The following is an 8,736-nucleotide window of genomic DNA, read 5'->3' on the forward strand; positions in this document are numbered from 1 at the left end:
ACAGAAAGAGAGAAACACCACAGCAGAACACATTCCAACTTCTCTGTCTTTTCAGAGACTTGGTGTCCTTGGCTTCTCCAAAACTTAATGTCCAAGACTTACTGTTCAAGACTTAGCATATACTTAGCATATACTTTTGGGATTAATGTCCCTTTGAGAAGGAGAATGATGTTAACTCTATCCATTGGAACATTTAGTGGGGTCATACTTAGAAGGAAGGCTTCAGGACTTTTTTGGAAGGTACATTTTAACAGCTCTTTCAATTTTTCATATATCTTGTTCCAAAATTCCGCCACCTTGGGGCATGTCCTGCTTTATGCATGTGCTGCGGCAAGGGTATTGATTGCATCGAAATGGAAAGGGGCTAGCTTCCCAACAGTTCAGGAATGGCGTGAAAAATTGAATGAATACCTAAGGATGGCAAAATTAACTGCAGTAATTAGGAATGTTCCGAGGCAAAAGATAATAGGGGAATGGAAATATGTACAAGACTACTTGGAAAAAGAAAATATAGAAGTTAACTTAGCGAAATCCTAAGAAAAGAGATTTAAAAGGAGAAGAAAAATTATAAGTAAAGAGAAAAACGGTAATGGAATGGAGTAAGAGGAATAGCAAGGGAAAGAGAATTTGCAAAGGAAAGTGTACTGTAAATAACAGGAAGTGAATTTTCTTTTATTTTCTTTTTTTCACCTTTTTTGTAAATGTATTCTTTTGTTTTCTATTTTTACCCTGTACCTTTTAATGAATTGTTCTTTATGATTTTGTAATTTTTTGTTCCATTTTTCTTCGTTTTGTATGTTTTAAAAAACTGAATAAAGATTTTTTTAAAAAAAACCATCTTTCTCAAAAAAAAAAGAGAAGGAGAATGATGAAATAAAACCACAGTGCTTTATTCTTCAAGAGATAAGGTGTTCCAGGGAGAGAAAGCACTGTGCAGTACATTGGCTGAAGGAACTTTTCCGTGTTCCCTGGATATAGAGATGAATTGCTTATTACTCATTTTAAGGACCCTGAACCATTCCTGTCTCACCCCTCCTGACTGTATGTGGCGAAGCTAAAATTTGTACCATGCACCTGGGCAATGGAGTACAACTAATGGGATTTCACTCTTGTTGCTGTGATCCCAAAATGAGGATTTTAAATATTTTTAATGCTTCTCCTTCATATGGAAAGTGCCCAGGGGCACACAATAGCATCACAGCATTATTTACAGGAATCATGCTTTCCTGAGAGGAAGAAAAATCTTGGAAAAATTACTGAGGCAATAAGGGGTCCATGGCTGCAGTCTATACATATTCTTCAATTGGTAGGAAGAGGCACAAAATGAGGTGCAACTTTGGTGATTTCCTCCACTATTCTCTGAAGAGACCATTGCTGCTTACCTTGTTGCCACTGCTTGCAATCATTTAGTGGACTTAGCTTGCAATATTTGTAGTGCATTGTAGTCTTCTACTACTTTGTACATGCTTACATCATTGCTTCTTTGATTGCTAAACTGGGTTTCTGTTGCTTTTAACAATAAACCAAATGAGGAAGGAAGGAGAAAAACCTTGTCATTGAATATGTTGTTGTTGTTGTTTAGTCGTTTAGTCGTGTCCGACTCTTCGTGACCCCATGGACCATAGCACGCCAGGCACTCCTGTCTTGCACTGCCTCCCGCAGTTTGGTCAAACTCATGTTCGTAGCTTCGAGAACACTGTCCAACCATCTCGTCCTCTGTCGTCCCCTTCTCCTAGTGCCCTCCATCTTTCCCAACATCAGGGTCTTTTCCAAGGATTCTTCTCTTCTCATGAGGTGGCCAAAGTATTGGAGCTTCAGCTTCACGATCTGTCCTTCCAGGGAGCACTCAGGGCTGATTTCCTTAAGAATTGATAGGTTTGATCTTCTAGCAGTCCATGGGACTCTCAAGAGTCTCCTCCAGCACCATAATTCAAAAGCATCAATTCTTCGACGATCAGCCTTCTTCATGGTCCAGCTCTCACTTCCATACATCACTACTGGGAAAACCATAGCTTTAACTATACGGACCTTTGTCGGCAAAGTGATGTCTCGGCTTTTTAAGATGCTGTCTAGGTTTGTCATTGCTTTTCTCCCAAGAAGCAGGCGTCTTTTAATTTCGTGACTGCTGTCACCATCTGCAGTGATCAAGGAGCCCAAGAAAGTAAAATCTCTCACTGCCTCCATTTCTTCCCCTTCTATTTGCCAGGAGGTGATGGGACCAGTGGCCATGATCTTGGTTTTTTTGATGTTGAGCTTCAGACCATATTTTGCGCTCTCCTCTTTCACCCTCATTAAAAGGTTCTTTAATTCCTCCTCGCTTTCTGCCATCAAGGTTGTGTCATCTGCATATCTGAGGTTGTTGATATTTCTTCCGGCAATCTTAATTCCGGCTTGGGATTCATCTAGTCCAGCCTTTCGCATGATGAATTCTGCATATAAGTTAAATAAGCAGGGAGACAATATACAACCTTGTCGTACTCCTTTCCCAATTTTGAACCAATCAGTTGTTCCATATCCAGTTCTAACTGTAGCTTCTTGTCCCACATAGAGATTTCTCAGGAGACAGATGAGGTGATCAGGCACTCCCATTTCTTTAAGAACTTGCCATAGTTTGCTGTGGTCGACACAGTCGAACGCTTTTGCATAGTCAATGAAGCAGAAGTAGACGTTTTTTTGGAACTCTCTAGCTTTCTCCATAATCCAGCGCATGTTTGCTATTTGGTCTCTGGTTCCTCTGCCCTTTCGAAATCCAGCTTGCACTTCTGGGAGTTCTCGGTCCACATACTGCCTAAGCCTGCCTTGTAGAATTTTAAGCATAACCTTGCTAGCGTGTGAAATGAGCGCAATTGTGCGGTAGTTGGAGCATTCTTTGGCACTGCCCTTCTTTGGAATTGGGATGTAGACTGATCTTCTCCAATCCTCTGGCCATTGCTGAGTTTTCCAAACTTGCTGGCATATTGGGTGTAGCACCTTAACAGCATCATCTTTTAAAATTTTAAATAGTTCAGCTGGAATATCATCACTTCCACTGGCCTTGTTATTAGCAGTGCTTTCTAAGGCCCATTTGACTTCACTCTCCAAGATGTCTGGCTCAAGGTCAGCAACCACACTACCTGGGGTGTCATTGAATATATCAGCTCCATTTCCATTTTCTAGAGCAGCACCAGGGGTCCAACACCCAGAGAGGATAATGAGAGCCTCTGAATACCACTTGTTGATGAGGCACACTTCTGTGCTTATGTTTTGTTGGTGGGCTTCCCAGGGACATCTGGCAGGCCACTGTCAGAACAGGATCATGGATAAATATTTGGTCTCATCCAACAAGGGTCTCCTTTTGGTCACATCTTCTTGCTAGTCAGGGGAGCAGTGGTGCCAGAAAACCTGAGGCCTGCCTCATGAACCAAAAGTGCACACCAAACTAATCCAGATATTTTGCCCAGATGAAGGTTCTTTCTGGATTCTAACAGTGCTGCATTTTACTAAATGTGGCCTTATTCTTTAAAAACAACAAGGGAACTTTGTTTTAAGACAAAGAGACTCAAAGTGCTCACCATACTAATTTGTACATACTGTTCAGTTCAGTTTAGTTCATTAGTTTTAGCTATGAACTATAGCAGCAGGATACAGGAAGAGATAAAACACAGAAAACAATAAAATTACTGTCTTGAGCTGACTGGACTATGAATGTACAAGTTAGTTTATGTTACTTCTTTTTGGCACACCGGGAATTCCTGGGGAGTACTGGACTTCCTGCTAACACATCCAGTACTTTTAGGATGCCAAATCCTAGGGCGGACGTGTAAATGCTGTTTGCAGACCTATAAATACGTGAACATGCAATCTTTTGGATGACACAGGAATCCGAGAGCACTCTTGGTCTCCCTTCTTTGGTTTCCAACTTGGCATTTCCAGTCAAGCTTCAGCAATGCAGATCAGCATCTTTTACATCATTGCTCTTTCAGCGATGCTCTTAGCTTCTCCAGGTATGACATAGATCAAAATCAGAATGTTCAGACATAATGTGGAAATTGGGATACATTAACCAGTATGGCTTTCTACTCCACTTCTGCTTTCCCTTCAAGGCTAATATGAAAGCCATATGCCTTGATCTATGTTGCTCTCTCTCCTCTCTCTTTTCTAGACCTGTCTCTTTCCCTCCTCCTGCACCTACTCTCAACACTTCCCTCCTTCATTCTTGTTCCCCTTGATCTATTGATTATGCTGTCTCCCTTCTCAGACTCTGCCCCATCATCCAATCCTGTTCACACCATCTCTTTGCTATGCTGCATTTTCCAGATTTTAAAGGATGTATGTAAATGTGTTTTGAACATGAGATAAGGATTTCTAATATATTGTCTGATATTGATAAATATTTGCCTTTTCCTGCCTTATGGAGTGCAATGTCTGATGTGTCCAAATAAAGTTCATTGGCAGAAAATGTTGAGGAACAAGGAAGGGGAATAAGGAAAAATATTTGCCCTGGAACGTGATTCTGAGACCTGTGAGAGCCCTGAAATAACAGAGACAAGACACCAGACGTTGGTTTAAAATCAGGCCAAATCTTACTGACTGCAGTAGGCAAGGCAGGGTTGACATGGCAGTAGGGCAAGGTTCAGTTCTTCATTCCACTCAGCACTTAGTGATGGGGTACAAGCTGTTGGGAAGGACTAAACCCCTTCCCTGGAAGTCACCCAGCATTGAAACCTCGAATACTGCAAGCCAAGCATCCAAGCTAAGTGAGGATTTCAGACCAGAACTGAGGGCAGCACCCAGAGGCAAATCTGCTAACCCTTCCAAATTGCCATTTTTGGCAACTGCCTCTCCAGAGGTTTGGCCTTGTTCACTGGGGGAAACATATAATCCATTACACTCCAGTGTCATTCCCAAAATGGAAAACTCAATGCAGGCATAGTAACACCTACCTTACGAATGTGGAATATAAAACATCTGAAAATTCAAAATGGCTATACATGTTGAACTCTGGTATTCTTATGAGACGGTTAAAGAGTAGTCCACTGCAGTTCAAAGACGCAGTTGCAATGGCCCATGATAATTTGGTCAGGAATGTCAGAATGTGGAAATGCCTTTGTAAAATTAAATAAAATATCTCTATCTAGGATTCGTCCATGCAGGGGAACCTCGTAAATGCGAGTCTTTTGCTGGGACTTGCGAGTCTCAATGTGAAAGGATCATTCAGAGTGCAACTTGTCCTGGAAAGAAGATATGCTGTGAGGATGCGTACGTTTTCTTCCTAGTTTTTCAAATCCATTGAACTCTAATGGAATTTCTTTCTTAAAATATTGATAAAATGAAATACATAAAGCAAATTAACCTCAAAATTTGGAACAAGCAGCTCTCTCTCTCTCTGTCTCTGTCTCTGTCTCTGTCTCTGTCTCTGTCTCTCTCTCTCTCTCTCTCTCTCCCTCTCTCTCATATTCAAATTTATGCCCATTGAATAATTATTAATCTTTCTTGCGGTCCAAAGACCCATAACATAGATTCAGAATAAAATGCAGATTCATACAGACAATCCCCCGGGAGAGGAAGAATGAGACAATATTTGTTTAGTCTTAAGTATGATGATTTTTGATACGTATGAATACCGAAAGCAACTGTGCCACGGCCACTGTGATATCATTAAACTTGTCGTCCAGAAGACATTTAGTACAGTAGGCTTCAGTTTTACCCAGCTGATTTCCCAGTAGGGGTTTAACATTGATTAATTATCTGCTCCCAGTTAGAGGGCAACATTTATTTCATTTCCTTTTTAAATTGCTTTTTTCCCCCAATACAAAACTACTCTATACTGGGCTGCCTTCAGATGTCTTCTAAAGGCTATATCTCCTTTTATCTCCTTGACTTGTGGGTCACATAGCCTCCATTGAAATAGGGACATCCTACCATGCCCTCCATCACATCTCCATTCAAAATAGGAGTGTCCTCAGAAAAAGTGGGACATGACGGGATCAAATCTGAAACTGGGACAGCTTCTGTGAATCTGGGGCTGTCCCTGGAAAATAGGGACACATGGAAGGTCTGCAGTACATTGAGGCCATGTGTGGTGAGATGTTTTTTTTTTCCAAACCCAAGAGCCATTTTTTATTTTGAGCATCCACCCAAGGGCCCCATCCCATGGGTGGATGGAGTCAGAGACAAATGTGGGTGTGGCAATGAGAATAATTCTAACTTTTGTATGCATGCATACATCTCCCTATCTTCCTTCCAAGCAAGAGAAAGGGATTAGTTCAAGCACACATTCTTGGCAGGCAAAGTAGAGCCAATATTCTGTGTGACTTTGAAATAGACTGTGTAGCTCAGGCTGTTGAGGGTCAGATGGAGAAGCCTGGAAGGCCACATTCAGACCCTGGCTTTGAGTTTCTCCCCCCACCCTGATTCAGCCTACAGAAATGTTTGTGTTCGTGTGTCTGTGTACTCTCCCTGTTAACACATAAACTTGTGAATCACTAAAGAAATCTCTTTCCTTTATTCAGAGGTATTAAAGGTTAAAATGGAAAGAAACATCTGCTTCTTTCAGCAATGGCTATAACCCAAGCAACTAGATGGATGTGCTGCTAATTTGGCCTGCAGAAATACTTCCATGATGTGGGAATTTTGAGAAAATATGTGTACTATTTTGAATAAATATTTGATATGTTGCTGGGAAATGTGTGTTTGTTTATGCCCTTCTGAGATGTGGATCCCCCTTGTGGACAATTTGCAAAGCTACCAAAGTCTTTTTCTTTCTAAAGTTCAGGTGGTCCATGCTTGTTCTTCTCTACATGTATACCGCAAATTATGCTCAGGTTAAATAACACTTTTCTGCCAAGACTCACCATTTCTGCCAGTTTGCTTTTAATGTCATTTGGCCTGCAACAATATCAACACATTTCACAAAGGTATTAGGAAGAACCTCCCAATGGGATGAGCTGGTTGACAGTGCAAAAGACTTTCACTGAAGATGCTAGATTGGCCATGATTAGTTGCTTCGAGGAAGAGACTGAATGTCTACGTATCACAGACATAGGCGTAGGAAGGTCAGGGGGTACCTGGTGCGGAAAATTTCTTGTCACCCCCCACCCCACATTGTTGTTTGTTTTTATCTTTCCCTGCAAAAATGGTTTTTATGTTATTTCATATTTTCTTTCAAAGGAATGTAGATTCTGGGCCTCTGGTAACAAGTAGGCGACTATGGACAGATACTTAAATCTACAGGTTGGATTGTGTTTTGGCTTGTGTTATTTTATTTATATTTATTGTTTATCTATCTCTCTATCTATCTATCTATCTAAATGTAGGTATTGTGTGCGCAGAGGTCACAGCCTTTCTCCATAACTGCTGAACTTTAATGTAACAAATTTGGCCACAACGTTCCATGCCCATCAGGGAGGGATCTGGCAGAATTCTTTCTCCAAAAACCACACCTTTCACACCTAAAATAATGATTAAACACAAAAAAGTGGCGCCCACCAGAAGCTCTGAAGACTCCAGCAGCTCCAAAGCTGCGCCGCCAGATGACATCACAAAATTCACAGCAACCAACTGAAAACAGTCCTATTGCAGCAACAAGGCCCAGCTTTTTCAATAGGCTGCAGCATTGCCAAGCAGGGAAAAACAAACAGAATAGGGCCTTTCACAAGGGGGGGGGCAACAGGGATGAGGCACAACAATGCGAGGGGGGAAACAGAGAGCTATGGGGAGGAAGGAATACACCAAAAATTAAAAACCAAAATACCACTCACGCCAAAATCATACACTTCACGCCAAAATAAATGACAACCCCAACTAGAGAAATAAAACATCGCAAACAACACAATAAAAAACAATAACACCACATCCTACATTCAAAACACCTACTCCAAAATTAGAATATCCAAGTAACCAAAAAAGCACACCACAAAACACACAATGCCCAAATCATACAATAACCACCAAAATGACAACCCCAAAAATAAAATTAAACAATAAAGACTTCTGCTTCTCATGTTCTTATTTCAATTTTTTAAATCTAAATATATTAAAATGTTCATGATGCGTGCACAGGGGCCAATGTATGGAGATACAGGGGGGAGGGGACAACACTCCCCGGGGACAACAGATTGCTCAGACATAAGTAAATACTGGAAAATAGAACCCAGAAACTGACAGTTCCTTCTCCAAGGGTGGGGGCAATGTAGGAAGATACTGGGGGGAGGGGGCCAACACTCCCCAGGGACAACAGAGGCCTCAGACAAAAGTGCATGCTGGGAAATAGAACCCAGAAACTGACAGTTCCTTCTCCAATGGTGGGTGCCCAAGTATGGAAATACAGGGGGGAGGGGGCCAACACTCCCCAGGGACAACAGAGGGCTTAGACAAAAGTGCATGCTGGGAAACAACCCAGAAGCTGACAGTTCCAAGGGTGGGGGGCCAAGGTATGGAGAAACAGGGGGGGAGACAACAGAGGATTCCAACATTCCCCAGAGACAACAGAGGACTCAGACAGGGGGTGGGGGAGGAGGGGCTCGATACCTCATGAGTCAGGACAGGGTGGGGCCAGTCACAGGATGTGCTGCGGGGGTTGGGGGAAAGGGGGCTCGATACCTCATGGGTCGGAACAGGGTGGGGGCAGTCACAGGGATGAACCAGAGGGTGGGGGGAGGAGGGGGCAGGATAAGTCAAGTGTCCGGACAGAGTGGGGTGAATCACAGGAAAGAACCACAGCAACACGTGGCCGGGCCAGCTACTTTATTTAATAAA

At 42.2% G+C, this 8,736-nt stretch overlaps 1 long non-coding RNA gene across 1 annotated transcript; it reads left to right on the plus strand.

Moving 5' to 3' along the window:
- Positions 1–3,747: 3,747 nt before the first annotated feature.
- LOC132591839 (uncharacterized) lies at positions 3,748–6,665 on the plus strand. Its single transcript, XR_009557255.2, has 3 exons — positions 3,748–3,983; positions 5,118–5,238; positions 6,492–6,665. It is a non-coding gene; the product is annotated as an uncharacterized LOC132591839 (long non-coding RNA).
- Positions 6,666–8,736: the final 2,071 nt, after the last annotated feature.

The sequence above is a fragment of the Zootoca vivipara genome, chromosome 3, assembly GCF_965207765.1.
Source record: "Zootoca vivipara chromosome 3, rZooViv2.hap1.1, whole genome shotgun sequence".
Classification (NCBI taxonomy): Eukaryota; Metazoa; Chordata; class Lepidosauria; order Squamata; family Lacertidae; genus Zootoca; species Zootoca vivipara.